The sequence below is a fragment of the Physeter macrocephalus genome, chromosome 1 (genome assembly GCF_002837175.3).
Source record: "Physeter macrocephalus isolate SW-GA chromosome 1, ASM283717v5, whole genome shotgun sequence".
Lineage (NCBI taxonomy): Eukaryota > Metazoa > Chordata > Mammalia > Artiodactyla > Physeteridae > Physeter > Physeter macrocephalus.
In genome coordinates this window covers 67792133-67813938 of record NC_041214.2, presented here as the reverse complement: position 1 = coordinate 67813938, position 21806 = coordinate 67792133, and the positions used below count along the sequence as shown (strand labels likewise).

Genomic DNA, 21806 nt, shown 5'->3' with positions numbered 1-21806 from the left:
GTTATAGAAATTTATAATAATAAAATTAGCAAATTTAATTTAATGACTTCCATTAGAATTTGCAGTCACCAATTAGACTACACTCTTCTCAAGCACACACAGAATATTAACAAATATTTACCATATTCTAGGACAAAATATAAGTTTCAAGAAATTTAAAACATAGATCACCTTCACTGATCAGAATGCAATTAAATTACAAGTTTGGGGCTTCCCTGGTGGCGCAGTAGTTAAGAGTTCGCCTGCCAATGCAGGGGACACGGGTTCGTGCCCCGGTCCGGGAAGATCCTACATGCCGCGGAGCCTTCGCGTCCGGAGCCTGTGCTCCACAACGGGAGAGGCCACAACGGGAGAGGCCACAACAGTGAGAGGCCCGCGTACCGCACAGAAAAAAAAAAAAAAAATTACAAGTTTGTAAAAACAAACAAAAACATACATTTTAAAAACACAGAGTTGAATAACTCTTCGGTCAGAAAATAAATAAATCATAATGGAAATTTTAAATTATTTAGAACTGAGTAAAAATAAAAACAATACTATAAATAATAACTTGTAGAATATAGTAAACTTAGTATCTAAAAGGACATTTGTAACCTTAAATGCTTATATTAGTCTTAAGTAAGTTTTAGTTAGGTGCTGTTGCATAAATTAATCCAAATAAATCTTTCTAATCTTCACAAGAAACCTTCCCAAATTATTTGGGAATTTAATTTATATTAAATTTTATAAAATAATATTAGTATGTCTTAATTTTTATCTATCGTGAAATTTCTAAGAGTACATGCTAAACTTCTTTGTTACTGAAATTTTTCTTTTAAAATATTTGTGATATTGCCAAAAAGTATATTTCATATACTTATAAATAACTGGGAAAGAGATAATAGGCCTTCTAAACACATGCTTACTAGTACCAGAAAAAAAATGTTATAACTTAAGCATTTATAAACAAGAAATTAATGTTTAAATAGATAAAATAAAAAGACTCAATATACAGATGCCTTTTCATGTGGAAAATTCAGCGGAAAACCAAGTAAATTAACAGAATCATTTCAGCCAAAACAACATATTAGCTTTAAATGTCTAGTTAAATCTGCTTTGAAAACTATGTCATCATAAAAATTAAATTGTTGCTATATCTTAAAGTATTTATTACCGAGTTATCCAGAACTGTGACTTTTGTTTGTGTGTGTGTGAAATTTGGCTAGGTCTGAAAATAGAGTAATTTTAGACACTTTAGAATTCCCAGCTAGATTCAGAAGAGTCAAATGGTGAATCTTTGTAGTGAATACCCTGAAACAATTTCTATCTCACTACTGACATATTTATTATTTTTAAATATATCAACTTTTACAGAAGGTTTACTTCTATCCTTGATGCTTGGTCACCAGATGCCAAACAAAATGGTATGTTCCTAAAATCATTGCTTCTCCTGGCATAGCTACAATAGGCATTATTTACATAGACTACAATTAAAATAGGACCTCTGGTGGGGGGGCAATATTGTGGCCCAACTAGTAAACAACTATGCAAAAGCACTGCAAATATATTATTGATTTAAAATTATAAATAAATTTGAAGCACACAGATCTTAAACAAGATTTAAAATTATAGTTCCACCAAAGTCTAGATATCTTACACCCTACTCTGTCATTTCTATTGCTCCACTGGAAAACAGTTTTTATATTTCACATATTATTGTTCTCAATGCCTTTTGTTTTAAATTAACATTTCAAAATCTCTTAGAATCTACTATTTCAAGTGAAACAAAAATAGCACCATTTCAATACTTCAACTCTAGGGCTACTGGTATTTTAAATTACAAACTAATTGACATTTTCTTTCACAATCTCAAAGCATCAAATTTAGATGAATAGATGTAATCATAAAACTTCAAGTACTGGTACTTAAAAATGTCTCCTTCATATAATGCCTAAGAGTTGACTTAAGTAGAGAACTATAAATGTAATTTGTTAAATATGGTACTGAAATTACAAAGATACAATTCCAAAAGACAGAGTCTAGCTGTCAACATACAATATTTTCAGTATGGAATCAAATTTCAATATTCAATTAAATGCATCTTTTAAAATAATTTAGTAGGTACCTTTTAATACCAAAAATTTAGTTACAGTGCTTATTTTCCATGTAGCTCTAGAAAAATATTTTCAAAATAGAATTATTAAAGAAGAATTTTCCAAAAGTACCAAAGAACTTTTGAACAAAATATACTTCCCAAAATACACTTGAAGAGCTATATTTACACCCAACTAACTAAAAAGAAAAATGTCAGTACAGGACATATAAAGTATTGTAAAAAATAATATAGTAGCACCATAATTCTCTTTCATTTACAAGAACAATTGAACACATTTTCCACCAGAATAGCCATGATCTTCACTGAAAATGGCAAATTGCTTTATTTTATTCTGTCAAAGGGTTTTCTTTGAAATGGTGCTGTTTGGGAGCTTCTATCTCAATGACAGCTTGAGCAGGGACAAAGATATTTCTTTGTTCTAGACCAGAATGGTACATGAAAGCAGACCAGGAGACCAAAAAAAAAAAAAAAAATACGATTTACTAAGTAGCCTCCAGTACCCTGAGACAGACAGAGAGACACAGCAAGAGCAGGGGAAGAAACTGCTAGAGTAAGGCAGAAACTAATGTTCTAAAGAGGAGGGATAAAATCCCCTACAGCAAAAGTCAGGTCCCAGGTGAACTGAAAACACCAAAGGTAATTACAAAACCATCAATCAAAACATTAAAAGGAAGAAAGTTTTTGATAACTATGTTCTAAAGGTTTGTCGCGTGAGAGAATGAGTGAATTGCTCCAAGTTCGTATAACTATTATCTGTCTAACATTTATTGAGCCAGTCCTATTTACTAAGCCACACTTTCCCACTGCAAAATGTCAGTATCTGCCCTCAAAGAACATCCTGTTGAGTAGCTAGAAGAACTATTTGTTTAGGCTCTTTGATGTGTTAGCTGTACAGACATTTACAAATTAACTATTCTCTCTGACTTATTGTGCCCCCTCAGTTAAATGGGGATTGACTACTTGCCTTGTCACAGTTCATATCTATTTCATTAAGGCCATGCAGTCTATAACTTAACTTCTTCCTTTGGATTTTTATCATACAAGACACAACTTTGTGTTTGGATGTGGAAATTATAAAAGTAGGAAAAATTCAAACAGAAATAACCTAAGTGTAATAGAAGCCTCTGAGCCTCATCTATAATAAATCACATTGGGGGCTAGAGAAGAAGTAATTTAAAAGAATCCCATTGATCTACATAGATTAAGAAACAAATCTATATAAAACTCAGATTCTAATAATTAGAGAATTAGAGATTATTTCTAATATTATCTAGCATATCTTGCCATTTAAGAGAGAAGGAAACTGAGGCTTGGAATGGTAAATGATTTTCTCAGAGACATAATGTGTTAGTGGTAGAGATGGAACTTGGATTCAGGAGGGTACCCACCATTCCCAGAACTGTTACAAGGCTCGCTATGCCAAAACAGTTTATATAAATAATAGAGATTATGCTGAATTCCTGCTTTTCTTCTGGGAGTCTGTCATTTTGGTACATGCCGGACAGAAGGTGCCTACATGACCACCCCCACCGAAAATGCTGGTTGCTGAGCTTCTAAGAAGTTTCATTGGTTGGCAACATTTTACATTTGTCACACTCATCGCTGGAGGAATCACTGCTTCCTGTGTGACTACGCTGGGAGAGAACTCTGGAAGCTTGTACCTGATTTCTCTCAGACATTGCCCCATATGCCTTTTCCTTAGGCTGTAATAAATCATAGCCCTTCTCCTGACTACATCCTGAGTCTTCTGAGTCCTCATAGCGAATCATCAAACTTAGCAGTGATATTGAGGTCCTCCTGACAAAGAGATATTTTTAAAAGAAATACAAAAATGCTTTACTTTTTTACGTACTGGCTCCCCCACCAACCAGTGGTACAGACTCCTTCAGACTCCTACCCCATGATGTTAGAAACCAGCTAGTGAATGGATGCAAATACTTCTCCATAAGTACATATGACAAATGAGAAAAAAATCCATGACATATTTACTAAAAACCTAATGAAGAGGTACCTCTTAAAGGATTCTACTACAGTAAAGATTTTTTTAAAAATCAAGAAAGTGATCCTCAGAGTTTAAAAAGACAATTCTCATTTTAACACAGGAATCTTTCTTATAATGTTAATCAAACACAAAAATAACATTAATAGAACCTTGAGATATTAAAAAAACTTCATGAGATATTACATGAGATGAAACCCCTGAAAGACACAGTTAAATTTCCCATATTCACAATGGGAATATTTACAGTAGTCTAAAAATAAGTTTGCATTTTTTAAAAGTCAATACACAACGTTTATGTTGCTTGTAGGTCTATGATTCCATGTAGGTCAACGATTAAGAAAATTGAGTCTCTATTAGGGGATAAAAAGGCCAAAACAAAATGTAATTTGTAACATGTTTTGAACATCATTATTAATATCTTAACAAATATAAAAATATATGGCTTCAAAGGTTGTTTTTATAATGTAATTACAGATTGTTATAGAATCAAAATATTTCTGTAAAAATGCACTATAAATTTTATAATCCATAAAAATTATTCAATTTATGGATCTTTGCTTTTTGAAAACACATACTCTAAAAAAGTGAGCTTCACAAATATCACATTCTTAATGTCTCTTTTATTTCTTGTTTTTTTTTTTTTTGGCCGCACCACGCAGCATGCATCGGGATCTTAGTTCCCCGACCGGGGATTGAACCCATGTTCCTGCAGTGGAACCATGGAGTCTTAACTACTGGACCACCAGGGAAGTCCCTCTCTTTTATTTCTTGAGAAAAAAATTATACAATTCTATAGTGATTTTTTATAAATTAAGAAAGCTTTCAGATATGAAAGCCAGATCAATATTTTCTAAAATTGCTGCTGCTGCTTTTTTTTAACCAAGGGAATGCATTCTTTTTTACTTAAGAGACAGGACAATATATTTTATAATGAAAAGGAGCAAGCAAAAAAAAGAATGTTATCTATTTTTCTAATGATATTAAATATTCAAATAGGAAATGTTAATACTAAACTGTAAGTAAGAAGAACACAATTGTGATACATACTTACCAACAATGTTAGAAAATTCAGCATCAGTCTCCTAAAATATTCAGAATCTTTTTTCATAAAAGGATAAAACATAACAGCAGTGAGAAAACTCACCCAGGTTGTGAATCATTCCACTTTGATCTGTGGGACCTTTAACCTCAGTTGCAAAAGAGATTCCTTTTCCTGACGTCTGAACTGAAATTGCAATTCCACACAGAATGCAAGCACCTATCACCATAAATTTGTATTATATTAAGAGGAAAACTTATTTAGCTACAATTGCCTGATGACAGAGAAGTTAAACTATCCAAAATGAAAGTGTGATATAAAAAAGACAGAGAAAAAAGTTATGTAAAGAGTCTAGGAACCTGCAGGAACTCTCTAGTTCCTTTTATGACTCTTGAGCTTCTTCACAATCATCAAAGGCAATCCCTCCTTCAAGAAATCGCCTATTCAACAATACTAATTACAGTATTCAATCACAGTGTAGCTCTTCTTTTTAAAGAAAGGCAGTATGCTTACTGGTTAAGATAACAAGATTTGAAGCCATAGATACTTAGCTTTAAATCTTGTTTTTAAGTCTCAGTTTCTTTATCTGTAAAACAGGATAATCATTGTAGTTTCTATAACATAGGTCAGGGGTCCCCAACCCCCAGGCTGCAGACCAAGTAGTGGTCCCTGGCCTGCTAGGAGCTAGGCCACACAGCAGGAGGTGAGCGGCAGGTGAGCAAGCAAAGCTTCATGGGCCGCTCCCCATCGCTCCCCATCGCTGACATTACTGCCTGAACCATTCCCCCAACCTGACCCCATCCATGGAAAAATTGTCTTCCACGAAACTGTTCCCTGGTGCCAAAAAGGTTGGGGATTGCTGTCACAGGTGATGTTTAAATAGATAATGCTTATAAAACACTTAGCTGGACCATAGTAAACCCTATGCCTATAGTTAGCTGATAACATTCTCATGACAGCAATTGCTAGAGTATTAAAGAGTAGCCCAGAATAAGTTCTATTTGGACCAAAGGGTCTTATACTTCTATATCTACATCTATATCTATATCCATATCTATATATTTATGTATAGATATATGAAATAAACCATTACAGTACTGAAAGGAATATATATATAAATATTACATATTTACACACATACATACATACACTTTGGGAAGATGAGGCTTCTCTAAGCATGATACCAAAAGCAAATAACATAAAGGAAAATATTGATAGCTATGACTACACAAAACCAAATTTTTAATTACAAAAAACACCATGAATATAGGAGTATACATTGGTACAACCTTTTTGGAGAAAATGCAACAATACTTTAATTACCCTTAAAAATGTACATATACTTTAATTTCTCAATACTGCTTCTTGGAAGTTTTTCTAACTGAACAATAAAAAATGTGCTCACAGATCTGCTGAAAAGCAGTTTAGTCGTGTTTTAATTAAAAGGTAGAATGAGAGAGAGAAAGAAGGAAGGAAGGAAGGGAGGGAGGAAGAGAGGGAGGGAGGAGGGAAGGAATGCTTCAGTGCTCAACAACAGATTAAATAAGTAATTGTGATACAGTTTATTCTACAGTATATGTATCAGATTACAGCCATTAAATTATATTACAGAAGAATATTTAATAATATTGAAAGATATTCAAAATATATTAACTAAAAGAGAAAACCATGAAAGATACGATACTTTTTATTTGTGGATAGAGAGGCTAAATAAGCATAATGAGTGGCAAAGACTGGGTGATTTCTCTTTATTTTTCTGTTTTCTGGAGAAAATAGAAATATTTTTAAAGATATTTATAAAATATGTAAAATATAATGTGGTAGTTATAAATGTAATATTTCACGAACTATGTCAGTTCAGATTATTTTAAGGCACAGAGATTTTTACTTTGCATGTAAAATATAATAGCATGGAGAACATGATTAGCTAAATTAAGATGAACAAATTTAGCAGCTTTCATTGCACTTAAGGACAGAGAATTGCCTAACATTCATCTGAGGACAACACCTTCAAATGTAAAACAAAAAATCACCCATTACTAAAAAGAACGTACCTGGAAAGCCCAGAATGCTTGTTTCCTGAATTAATCATGAGAAATGGAAAATGACTAATTCCAAACCACATACACTCAAATTTTTCAGGAATACATGAAAGCAAAGGAAGAATTTATCTTTTTCTTAATGTGCTACTTAAAGTAGTATGGACCTAAGTGTTCTAGATGAAGATATAAATACATCAAATTCAAGGATATTATTAAAACTCATTAAACCTAATTCCCACCTAAACATAAGTGGAATGAATTAAGACACAGAACTAAGTTTTCCATTTTCTAAACTTAATGAATACATGAGTATTTCCATTAAGCATCAATAGGCAGTTATACTATTTTCCTTAATTATTTTTTCTTATCATAAATTTTGGCACATTGTAGAGTGCACTCATTACAGTCCATAATCCCTTGAAGAAAAAAATGCAGTTTTTCATAGTTTTAGACTCTAAAAAAAGTATAGTCACTTCCAGTTTTCTTCCACATAAACTATTACACCTTTTGGGAGCAGTTTTTCATAGTTTTAGACTCTAAAAAAGTATAGTCACTTCCAGTTTTCTTCCACATAAACTATTACACCTTTTGGGAGTTTCTTTGAGCAAAGATATAATCTCGATTTGTTTTATTTTGTTTTCTTCTACATCACACTTGACTTGGGTTTCCAATTATTATAACATACAGCACCTTCCATTGTGATCATTGACATATGGCACCTTCCATTGTGATCATTTAAACGCATTTTTGTCTCTCCACACAAACACACACACGTTTTAACCTCTATAAAGGCAAGAAACTTGCCTTGTTTATTTTTGTACTTCTAACAACATCTACTCTAAACATAATACTTATTCACTAAGTGCTAAATAAAATAGAATTTGGGAAATTCATGTAAAACCTGTACTTGGAGACACAACGTTCTGCTATTTATTAAAAGCATCACCTTCAGCAAAACACAACTTCTCAGGACATCAGGCACATCATCTGTAACATATGGATGGTAGCTACCCACTCGGTGCCCACATGTGTCTCAGTAAGTTAAAGCTTGTGAAGACTCTAGGGGATTGCAAATCACTGTGTAATATATCCAGTGCTAACAGCTCCTTACATTATTGATTTTTAGTAAAAACTAATACTTGATTCCACTAGAAAATTTTTCATCTATCTACTTATCTATCTAAAACTTTTAAGCCAAATAATTGTTTGTCATCCAGAATGTGAAGTTACTAATTATTAATAAGAAATTGATATTTTATAGTACAAAGAGCAGAGACTTGGAAGTTACAAGATTAGGCTCATGTTTTTACTTCATCATTTACTAGCCACATCAGTTAACCTCATACGTAAGCTATATATAGGACATGCTAAGAATAATAATAAGATGCCTCACCAGAGCTTTAGGAAAGATTAAATATGTTGTAAACGAAAGTGCTCCACCAATCAGAAGGCATTATACAAAATTTGGCATTATTATTAACTTTTACATAGTAAATTACTGCAAATTATCACTAATCCTAATAGCCTTCACTAACATACTGACTACTGTGTGCAAGGCACTGAAATGTTTTATTTATATTTTTATTAACCTTCAAAACAACTGTAAAAGATGAATATTACTGTTCTCATTTTAATAGGAGAAAACTAAGCCTCAAAACCCTTAAGGAACTTATCCAAGTACACCTAATGTAGCAGTGGCAGAATCTGAACCAAGGACCATGGATGTCAAAGCCTATGTTTTTTTCCACCACGTCAGACTTTCAAGATAGAGTTCAGGCATCTCTCGCATTGAATGTCAGTATTACAGCTCCTAAAAATCAGACATAAAAAGTTAACCTTTTTTCCTGTTGCACTGAATGGGAAATATTAGTATTTGTTATACATTAACGCCAATACAATAAGTTTCATAAAACACATTAGAACTCTAAGTGGGGACTTCCCTGTTGGTGCAGTGGTTAACAATCCGCCTGCCAATGCAGGGGACATGGGTTTGCTCCCTGGTTCGGGAAGATCCCACATGCTGCGGAGCAACTAAGCCCATGCGCCAAAACTACTTAGCCTGCACTCTAGAGCCCGCCCTCTAGAGCTCGCAAGCCACAACTACTGAAGGCTGCGTGCCTAGAGCCCATGCTCCACAAAAAGAGAAGCTACTGCAATGAGAAGCCCGTGCACCGCAATGAAGAGTAGCTCCCGCTCACCGCAACCAGAGAAAGCCTGCGCGCAGCAATGAAGACCCAACACAGCTAAAAATAAATAAATAAAATAAATAAATTTATAAAAATAAAATAAAACTCTAAGTGGCAAACTATTATATTAGGATATAAACTGCTGAAGACATTGCTTCATGATCATCAAGCGATTAATACACTAGTTAGCAGATGGTTGATTTCGATGCAGCAGCGTGGCTTCCAGCATCAGCCATACTCAAGTGCATCACTAATGCTATATGCAACGTTTTCTGCAGAGGCTACACCTGATCCTGACACTCTAACAACTATATCCAGTCTCCTCTACTCAAACATTATTATTATTATTATTATTATTATTATATATATATTTTCGGTACGCAGGCCTCTCACTGTTGTGGCCTCTCCTGTTGCGGGGCACAGGCTCCGGACGCCCAGGCTCAGCGGCCATGGCTCACGGGCCTAGCCGCTCCGCGGCATGTGGGATCTTCCCGGACCGGGGCACGAACCCATGTCCCCTGCATTGGCAGGCGGACTCTCAACCACTGCCCCACCAGGGAAGTCCCATCAAACATTATTTTTATTAAAAAATCATACATTGAATTTAGATTAATCAATATAATTTTTTCCTATATAAACATTGGCTGAAAAACATATTTGAGGACTATGTAAAAGTCCACAACATCTGGGAATACATGAGCCACACACTAACCGTACATTAACCTGGGAGATGTTTTATAAGGAGCTCCTTATATGTCAGACATCAGCACAAAAAGTTGGTGTCATTAAATAATGCACCAATAGAAAACTGAATGAACTTATTTCTGTTTAAAGTCAAGGACAGGCCGAAAACATTTAAGACTGACTTTTTGTCGATAATGAAGAACATAGTGTATGTAATGTGTAAAACACACATATGCTACAGGATCCTTTATTATTCAAGTCATGGTTCTTATAGGCAATCCAAAGCTAATGGATAAAAATATGGAGAACTAAACATTTATTTTATCACATACATTTTATGATTTTTTAAATTCCTCTAAAGTATATATTCGATTATCTGCTTATTTAAGGGGAAAAAAGTGAATGTCTGTCCCAGAAAGAGGAACAGTAAAATTTCCTTTTTGAACAAAATATTCAATTGGATACATTGTAAGCATACTGTAAATACTTCTTATAACTCACAATTAAAGACTTAGTTGAATCTCTGCCTTTATCCCAGGTAACAGAGATCAATGGTCCAAAAGATAAAGACTTTCAGTGTTTCAACTGTCTTCTTAACATAAACTAAATTTTGTTTAAATTATCCTTTTTCCTTCTATATGCAAAAAAAAAAAAAGAAAAAGAAAAACTGTCTACTTAACAAAGGGGAAAAGTATTTTAGCCAACAGGAAACACGTCAGTGGCTATCATTTAATCCTTTAACTATGTTGCAGGATGAGACCATTAGAAAACTTTTTTTTTCATTGATAATATAAACACACTAAACCTCGGGGGCAGGATCAGAACTTTGAGAAGAACACCAAGTGGGAAAATAGAGTCACATCTAGGATTTGGGGACAGGAGGAACCAAAGTGTGTGACAATTCTGAGGCAGATGGGAAGCTGTAACTAAGAAAGCCATCCCCCCAGGTAGTGAGGTCACTCACTCCATCAGCCTCATTTCAGTGGATGAAAATGTAAAGTTGTCTAAGTCAAACCTAAAATAGTGAAGTTAAAAGCATCCTTCCAAAATCGTAAATTAACAAACATGATAATTATGAACTCAGTTAGACCAAACATAAATTCTTTAACCTATTAGGGGAGGTGTCAAAATGAGAAAAATTTCTGTCATTTAATTTGCCATATTTCATAAATGAAGCTGTGCTGAAGATGTTCCTTGCCTCTGACTTTAAGCACTATTTTTACATTGCTGCTTAATAGTAGCAATCTGCCCAAATTTCATTTTATTCATATACAATATCAGCCCATATGTTTTATAATTCCATTTTTAATAGAGTGAGCAAAGCTTTAGCTCTTGGCTGCTTAATGAATACTTGCACAGTGATTATAGAAAAAAAAAAAATACGCACTGCAATCTCTCGAAAATTCAAGAACACATTATCTACTGCCCGCCCTTACAAATTAATTGTTTAATTTGGCCAAAAGCTAGGCTAGTATTAATTACAGGTAATCAGGATGATTTTTTCCCCTTACGTTTTATTCATTTAATTCAGTTACACACCTTTAACTTTTTTCATATGTAACTTTTGTCACTAGGAAACCTTTAATGGATTTTTACAAAATATTTCAGAAACCAGTTCCAATTTTTGTATGAATCATATACAGAGTTGCACTGTAAATAAAAATACACAATAAATTTAAAATGTACATTAGTGACTTAAATAAATCATATTTATGACAATCCAACGATGAGTGTTTAAGGCATAAAATATGAGAGAATGGAGTTAGGAAAAAGAAGAAAATGGGCAATAAAGATAACAGGAATCAGCACATTTTCCTAAGTTAGAAAATTCTTAATAACAATCCAGCGCAGTAAAGAGCCCAATTCTGTCCCATTAGTACTATCCCCAGATGGTTACATGAAGCCAAGGAAGAGCCAAAGGACACTTAGCCTCACGTATTCTCAATAGCAAAGAGACTAGAGAGAGTTTTTCTGTTCTCCTTCGAGTGTTTTTAAGGCTACATACTTTTTTTATTATTAACGTAATATGTAGTTATTTTAGGAAATTTGGAAATTACAGAATAGCATCAGAGAGAAAATTTAAATTGCCTGTAATTCCAGAAGCTAGAGACAAATACTATTGCAGCTTGGTATATTTTCCTCCAGTCTTTCTTCTATGCAAATGTACATGAATTTTAACCTAATTTGCACTGCACAGTGAGTACAGTTTGGCATTCTGCTTTTTCACTTAACACACCAGACATTTCTGTATTTTAAATACCCTTTAAAAACACCATGTTTCAGAGCTACATAATACTCCATCATATGGCTTTACTGTAATTTATTTAAAAGTCCTGCCATCGTAGGAATTTTGTTTTTTTCTAATTTTAAGTTTGCATATTTAATAATGAACATCATAATTTTGAATATTTATCTGTAGTTTTATCTACACCTCTGCTTTCCTTCTGTGAGATTTCTAAAATTAGATGTCTAGGTCAGAGGTATCAATTTTTTAAAGGGTATTAATGTATATTACCAAATTTTTTTTCTCAAAAGATTGTACATATTTTTATTCAATTCTGCAGTTTATGAAGGTGGTTCCTTTTCCACTTCTGGCTTTATGCTTCAAGGATGTGGTAATATCAGCAAAGTACAAACTGGTGAAGCATTTTAATTCCTTTATAATTTACTAGTCCAACATTCAGTTTAAATTCTATGAACTGAAAGGCTTCAAGAGGGCATTTCAAAATGTATTTACACTTATGTGAAGCTGCCTTTATTCTGCAGTTTAAAGAGCTGTGATTATCTTCACAAAATTTTACCATAATGCCACTTGACTCAGAGGTGTAGCTCCAGAAGAGAAAAAATAAAATTAGACAATGATATCTTAGAAAGAGCACAAGATTTTGATTCACATAGACCTAATGAGATATGTAACTTTAGAAAACTATTTAACCCCGCTTGACTCTGTTTCTTCAACACTAAAATGGGAGAAATATCTACTTTTCTGGGTTATAAAATTTGATGATAAATCAATGTATATATATATCATATATATAGTTATATATATATAACTATATATATAACTATATATAACTATATATATAACTATATATAACTACATATTATATAACTATATATATAACTATATATAACTATATATATAACTATATATATAGTTATTGAAAATGAAAATGCTTGCTCATCACCCTTCCATAGTGAAGCTCACCAGAAACCAAATCTCACCTAAGCATATATTTATCACCTTTTAGTGTTTAATTCTTAAAATAGATGTTTAAGGATTATTAAATATGTAAAGAATGCTTCCCATGCAAAAACAAACAGCAAAAAAAGATAACCAGGAGGAAACAGACTATGCAGAGTGAGAAATACTTCAACAAAATAAAATTAATATAGTGTACCATAAAACTAGAACAGGATATCATAAATTAGGAACAATCACAGAATAAAGAGTTCCTAAAAATTAGGAATATAATAATAAAAGACAAAATCAAGGAAACCACAAGAGACAAAAAGAAATGGAAAGTTAACAGGGGTAAAGTCAGAGAATTAAGCCAGGATAGCCAGCATTTTTTTTCAATAGGAGTTGCCAAAATAAAGAGGAAAGAAAATCACAATAATATAACAATACCAATAAGAAAATTACCAAGCTGAAAATTCAGTTTGAAAAGGCACACAGATGCTCACTAAAGAGATGAAAAATTTCCTAAGAAAAGAAGCACCTACCATTAGAATGGCCTCTGACTTCTCAACAGAAAGACTATAAGAAAGTAGAGGTTTCAGACTTCTGAGAGGAAGCAGCCTGTGATCACCCAAACTATCAATCAAGCAGGAGGGCAGAATAAAGACACATCTAGCTTGTAAGGAGACAGAAGACTTTCCCAGGCACCCCTTCTTAGAAAGCCGTTGGAGGCAGAAATAAGATGTAGGTACCAAAGGGTCCTAATACAAAAAGTGGGAAAGAAACATTCCAGAATGACAGTTGTACTAGGCCTAGAAACAAAAGCCACAACTGATGCAGGAGGATGAAGGGGTACAACGGGAATATCTCCAGGCCAAAACCAGAAAAAGTTTAATGTAGCCAATCGTTTATGAGTTTCATCTGAATCTGTTCCCTTCTTTATTCCTAACCTTCTCTCTCTCCTCAAGCTCAAGAGGAGTTTATTTTGTTGGTATTTCAGAACACTCTCTCGTTTCTTTTAGATTCTTTGGTTTTTCTTGTATCCTAAGCTGAGGACTAAATTCTTTCTCGGGGCCTCTATTTGTCTTTAATAATGAAGGCATTCAAGGCCACACTTCTCTGAGAACAACAATAAAAAAATCATTTTAAAATGTTACTGATGGCCATTTAATAGGTCTTTTATAGAATATTTGGGAACAAATAGTAACAGATATACAGAAAACTAAGCAAACAAAAAAGTAAAGTGTTAACGCTTAAAAATATATGAGAAAGGGGCTTCCCTGGTGGCGCAGTGGTTGGGGGCCCGCCTGCCGATGCAGGGGACGCGGGTTCGTGCCCCGATCCGGGAAGATCCCACATGCCGTGGAGCCTGCGCGCCTGGAGCCTGTGCTCCGCGACGGGAGGGGCCACAGCAGTGAGAGGCCCGCATAACGGAAAAAAAAAAAAAAAATATATATATATATATATATATATATATATATGAGAAAGGAAAAAAATCATAATATGTCTTGGTTCAGAAGTAAGTGATACTCACTTATTATTACAAATGTGAAAACAATTTAATGAACAATTGTGATATTACCGTAATTTTTTTTAAAAGGGAGGATATTTTGGACAGCTGGGTGTGAGATCTTAGAAAAACTAATTCTCAACCAACAAAACAAGAAGTCAATAGATAGTATCAAGTATCTATAAATCAAGAAATAACTACTTAAGCACAGAGCTATCACAAGAAAAAAATAGAAGAGTTGAAAATCATTGTCTCAGGAGCTGCCTGGAAAGAAATATTAGCAAGGTGCTACTTTTAAATTTTAAGCCTATATGAAGTTTAAACTATTATAGTTATATAAAATGATGATTAATTTATTTAAATAACTTAATAAAAAGCACCCTAAGTTTTTGTTCTTTTAGAAGGGAAAGTGAGAGAGGACAGAGAAAAAGGGTGAGAGAGGTAAAAGGAGAAGAATGAAGGATCAGTAAAAGAGAAACTATAGAGAGAGAGCAGACTATAAAACATCTTAGAAAGTAGCTTTCCTAAAATGTTTTTCATTAAATGTAAAAGAGGTAATCAAAGTAATTTAACCTGATTACTAACTCCGGAATGTGTTAATTGTTGCACCACATCTGTAAATAAGAAATAAGTATCAGTAAAATATGGCTTAATTACTTACACTGTATTTCTTCATTCACTCCCCCATCAGCACCCTAATTCAGCCTACTCCTCTTGTGCCTAGATGTCCACAACTCCCTCCCACCAACCATCCTGCTCTAGTCCCAGCTCAGGATCATTTCACAGAAGACCCTATCTTCACAATGGCACTCCCAGCTCAAGAACTTATCGCAGTCCACTGCCTCGGTGTAAAGCACTCTGCCTGGCTTTGAAGGCCCTGCCTCTACCTCTCCTCACATACAATAAGTTCCCAGGACACATCCTCTGTGCCAGTCACTAACGCCTACTTCTCGAACTGCCATTCTCCCTTTATGGGTCATGCTGCTTGGTCATCCCCCTCCCCCCAAACAAAAAGTGTCTATTTACCTCTCTCATCTACCCAAATTCTCATGTGTCACAGTCCACCTCAAACCATAGTGCCTCTAAATTGCCTCCTCTGAGATGTCCCCAGCACACAGATTTAGGCCTTTTCTAATGACTCTTACAAATACTGCCTTCACCTCGTAATTAGCACTTATTTAAATATGTTCCTATTCTCTATTTCTGTATTATATTTTCACTGCCTATTTTGTTTTCCAATAATTGTAAACAGTTCTGTATCAGGAAACATACTGAACTCCTCTATACTCTATAATAATTAAAATCATAAATGGAGCCCAGTAATGCTTTTTGATTGTTTAAAAATATGTATTTTACAGCACCCAGTGCATTTTCGCACACATGCCGCATACTTAGGATATGTTGAACGGTTGATTGATTAACCCACTTTAAATATACTAAACAAACACATTGCATTTTTACAGCTGTCAAATCCCTTGACTGTTAACCTTTGTTATTTAACTATCGCCTTTCATCTTTCTGGGCTGAATCTGTGCTTTAGCTGTATCATCACACATTTCAATTTTCTAATTTAGAAAAAAAATAAAGCAGTATGTAAAAATTTTACAAAAGATGATTCAGATACATGGTGATCAAAAATAATCTGTTACCAGAATTCATCTCTAAATTGTCTTTATAATAGGTATCTTACTTCATTCCCAATTAAAATTAAATGGCTTTAAAATTAAATGGAATGTGGAATGTGGCATGTTAGGCATTGAGAGGAAAGAGCTTCTGAAAAGTTTTCTTTGAAATTCATGTTACCCAAATGTTAATATCTTTGGAATAAACATCCAGTAAGAGTTTGGAGGTAAAGAAAAGTTATACGGTAAGAGAAAGAAATGTGAGAAAAGCTTTGGTTCTCCTGTGTGCAAAATCTTACTTCTAGTAAAAGGACTACGTGTGCCACCCAAAACTGTATTATTCCAGTTTTGAGGGATGTTTTGATTCTCCCCCTCCATCTTCATAAGGCAAAAAGTACATAAATGGGCTGCAGCTACAAAGAGAAAAAATTCTATCAAATTTTTCTATAGAAAATTTCAAAAAACCTATCATTTAGAAAACCCATGTGTAAAGTCCCTAGTCTCCAGACAACAGGTTGGCATAAACCACACTATATTGATAGGAAAAGGCTATGTCCTAATATAAAAGAACTGTTTTTGTCTTAGTTCCTGGAAATTTGCAGAGCTATGTTAAAGAAAAAGAGAAGCCAAATTGGGCATGTTAGCATGAACAGACATCCAATAAACAGCAACAGAATGGAGGAAATTTACACCCCTTTGTTCAGACAATTAAAAACAATTAACGTTTTTCTCATCAACAAGCCAGCTTCAAATGTTGTGTGCAAAATTCACAAGCAGTCGTCCTGCCAGTAGCATACTTGACTCCTTAGTCTTTATAGAAAACTGTTTTTTGTCTCACTTGCTCTGCAAGTATTTTAACAATTGCCTTTGGTAACTTGAGATAATTCGGCACAGAGAATTTGTTAAAATGTACATGAAAGCTGCCTGCCAAGGTAATGGTACAGAACAGGTGCTATCCAAATCAGAAGGTGGACGCAAAGGAAGGAAACCAACAGACGGAATAAGCACAGGAAGTGACCCCGAAACAAGGCAGCTGGCGCCTCATACTGTTCCCACCACCTGGCCCAGCCAGAGCCAGCCCTCTGCCAATTGTCCGGCCAGCAGTTGTTTACACATCCCACTGGCAGGCCTGGCCACATCCTCTGCCTTTCTTTCTTTTTTAAAAAATTTCTTTCTCTTACTAGACGAAAGCCTGTTTTGGGAACTTTTGATTCACTTCTTTACTCTAAATATATAAAGTAGTGGTGTTTCTGATTTGTTTGAGCTCTTGTTACAATAAAGAAAATAATCATTTTTGTCTTATTTGTTAGAAATCCCCTTTTGCCGTTAAAGGTGTTATTGAAGGATTTGGGGCTGATTTCTTTGGGCACTTTCTTACTTTAAAGGAAGTAATCAGGTTTTCATTTTACTTATTAGAAATTCATACTTGCTGTTAAAGACAGAGGGTCATGTTTTTGCTAAAGTCGTTTAGCAGTATGAGGACATTTAGAATGCCTCTATGGTTCAACTTTAATCTCTTCATTAGTATTGTTTCACCTGGACCAGCTGTAACCTAGAGGCAGGGCTGTTAAACTGAGATCAGATACCAAGAGTTAGTTTAGATCAAGTGTTGACTTTGATGTGGGGAAGCAAGTTCCTACACTAAATGTTCCTAAAGTGAAGTCCTTAGTACTCAGTATGACTGTGTTACAGAACCCTAAGTAGTCAATTAGTAGGGGAGGAAACAAATATTTTTTTCCTCTACTCATTTTAGGTTCATTGGCTAGGTCCCTGTAAATTAGACTGACAAAAGACAGATTAACAAAAGAAAAACAAATTCATTTACATGTGCATTGAGCATACATAAGGGAGAACTCAGAGATGAATAACTCAAAGGGATGGTTGGAATTTGGGGTCTATAGACCTAATTCACTAGGGGAAGGGGAGAAAGGGCACTTATAGAAAAACAAAGGACATTTTGGAAAGATAAAAGGGACCTTAGAAGAACCACTGAGGGATATGTCAGTCTTGTAACAAAGTCTCTTTGGATGTGATGAGAAGATCACAGTAGCTTTGCAGAAGAAGATTTAGTGACTTTTGAGATCTTTGGGGAGGCTCTGCTTTTAGGCAGATATGGGATTTCAGAAACTAAATGCATTCAGCTCAAAATCATTTTGATGCCCAATCCCAAAGTATTGCCATATACACACTACTATATATAAAATAGATAACTAATAAGAACCTGCTGTAGAGCACAGGGAACTCTACTCAATACTCTGTAATGGCCTATATGGGAAAACAATCTAAAAAAAAAAAAAAAGTGGATATATGTGTATGTATAACTGATTCACTTTGCTGTACACCTGAAATTAACACAACATTGTAAATCAACTATACTCGAATCAAAATTTGTTTTAAATTAAAAAAAATTTTTTTAAATGAAAACTAGGGACCAAAAAATCATTTTGATGCCAATGAAGCATATTTTGGGGTGGCATATCCTGATCCTTCACAACATTTCCAGTTCTACTGCTCTCATTTCTGCCTCTTTTCTACTTTCATTAGACTTTCTTTAATTTGGCTATTCTTAACCTGTATTTTGAGTGACAGCAAGCCAGAGAAATGTCCATTTTTCCAAAACATTAGGCAGCATTTCTTTGAGAACTGCCTCTTCTTCACTTTGCAAAATGTTAACATTATCCTATGAACAACAGGTGACTCTAAGGTTGAGAGATTCTGTGTGCAACTTGGTAACCTTGTTCATATTTTCTTTATTGCTATATATATACAGTTTAGGTTTTATATTTTTAAAAGTTATTTTCATTTTGGAAAAAAATATTTTAAATGTCCTAAAATTATCGAGTTTATTGAAACTTCCAGTTTGTGTCTATCCTTAGGTCACTAAAATGTCACATGAGAGCTGATATCCTACTCTGTGTAGCCTTGGGTGGGTGTCTTAGTCCTTCCAGAATTTTATGTGGCCATACCAAAAAAAACCAAATCATAGAAATGCTCCACGGGTTTCAAGCCCAATCTGGCAGCAAGGTGACCATAAGACAGCATATTTTAAAGGAATAACTCCACAAAAGATGGTCAAAGCAGTCTCCAGAATGGAGAACTTTACAATGGTAAGTTTTTTATAACTGAACCCAAAGTGTCCACACTATACAATAATATACACCAGTAAAGTAATTTTGTGATTTGTAAATCACCATTTTTTTAAAGACTCCTCCTTAGTTTTTCTTACAAAACAAGTACACTTTATCTTCTTGATACATTATCTTATATGATTAATTTAATGATAGTTATCATCTCTTTCTCATTGCAAAAGAAAGTTTTTATAATGTATACTGACTATACAATTTTCTAGAGTTAAAATAAATAAAACTTGGATATATTGGCTATTTCTTCTTTTGCTAAAAATCATTTTCTTCACTTATTCTTAGCTTTCTTCAAACCTTTTTTATGTCTTTAAAGAGAATTTACTGACATACATTTTTTCGCTTATAAGTTGATACATTATTATTTTAAAAATTGCATTTCATATTGATTTTGATGGAGTCCCCTTACTATGAATCTAAAAGTCAAGAGGAGATGCAGAAAGCAGTTTTGCCATTTGTGACAATTGATCAGGGAAAGAGGAGTATATGGCTTTAAGTAGTCAGTCTTTGTGGGGACCCTCTGTTGGGTCAATCTATCCATTCCCCAGATTTTACATTTGATCCTGTCATCCCACACCACAAACACCGAGAGCCTGCTATGTGCAAAATACTGCAACAGATCCTGGGAAAACAAGGTGCATCAGCCCAGGTCCTTGCTCACAAATACCTTATATTCTAGGAAATATATTCTATTTATGTAGGTGTGAAGGAGGAAGAATGGCCTGCCTTCCTGGTTATTAGATATAGGAAGCTGGCCCTGTGAGAATTTCATCAGCCTAGTTTGAAGAAAATATTCAGTATCAGATGAAGTCTTTCCAGTTTAACTGCTACTGTTCACAATGACATCTGAATCCCTTGATATAGTTCAGAAGGACATTCATGATGTGCCCCTTCCTGAATTCTTTAGGCACACCTCCCTATCTTAAACACTACACTTCAGACACCATAACTACTTTGTAACCAAAATTTAATATTTTTCCACCTTCCTCTACCACATCCCTCCTTGAGCATTTATCTCTAGTCTCTGGCTTAGATGCCCACCTCATTTCTCACTTTGTACCCCATGCTTATCCCTACTGTTTTCACTCATCACATGATGGTGTACATCCCTGTTCTTGACCGTTTGCCACTAAACTGTAAGCCCCTGAGAAACAGGTACATATTCTTCACCATCATGTCCTCAGTGTAAAATAGCTCCCACTTAATAGGTGCTTAATAAATACTTGTTGCATGAATGAGTGAATTGCTTCAACTTCTATTTTTCAAGAGAAACAGAATATTCCTAATTGGTCCATTCCATTATCTTTCAAGTAGAAAGCTAAATAATCCCAAATGATCCATAATCTATAACTAATTATACTGATTAAAATCTCTTAAAGTATAATTATATGAAGATTTACTTTAATTTAATATCCACGGTAAAAGTAACAACTGTTAGCAATTTCTAATTAGTTGCTTTTCTTTCAAATCCATATTAACTTAGGATTCAAATACCACTGTGATACATTCACATAAGCTAATTCATATAGCATATGGCTCAGAGTTAAGTGCTCACTAATGTCAGCATGATGGCAGTAGTGCTGGTGGACTGGTTTATGGTGATGGCAATAATGAATGTGTACCAGTAATGTTATATATAAATCATATGAAAGACATATATCCAAGATAATATTATAAAGAAAGAGTGATAAAAATTTGGACACCTATTTCAAAATACAGGAAAAGCAAAATCATATATCTTCTTTTCAAGTAATTGTTATTAGAATTATTATTAGATTAAGTATGATAATAACAAAACATCATATTAGGGAAGAGAATGTGAATTATAATCGTATAATTTTACAATGCTCTGTAGGGCACAGAATTATTCTCTCTAATGTCCAAAAATGCAAGTAAATGATATTGACATTGAAATGCTTTTTGACAAAAACAGCAGTTACAGAGAGAAAGAGGGAAAAATGTTTTTATACACTCTAACTGCTCAAACCGTTTTACAAATATTTATAAAAGGTCACCAATAGAGGGCTTACCTGGGTGTCAAGTGAAAGAGGCCCTAAACCATCAAAAGCTATTTCCAATGTCCAGCTGGGAGATCTAAAACAGAGAATAACAAAGACAGTTTGTGACAAAGCTGACACACAGTATCCTGGAAGGAGTGAAATCAATTGTGACATTTTTCATTTATTTGTAAATGCCTCTTTGGCAGTACACTCACTCAAAATGACAGTTGCTTCTTACAGAATAGGGGAGGTGATGGTAAAACAGAGGAATCCTGACAGTTACTTTAATGAGATTCTGCATTAGG

General features: G+C 34.2%; 1 protein-coding gene across 15 annotated transcripts in view; it reads right to left on the bottom strand.

The window, feature by feature from the left end:
• The window catches only part of NAALADL2 (N-acetylated alpha-linked acidic dipeptidase like 2), a 1565958-nt gene that overhangs the window by 1437619 nt on the left and 106533 nt on the right, over positions 1–21806 (bottom strand). For all 15 annotated transcript variants that reach the window (XM_055083873.1, XM_055083848.1, XM_055083869.1 and 12 more), the window contains one exon: positions 21532–21595. The gene's annotated coding sequence lies outside the window, so the exon portion shown is untranslated. The remainder of the gene's footprint in view (positions 1–21531; positions 21596–21806) is intronic.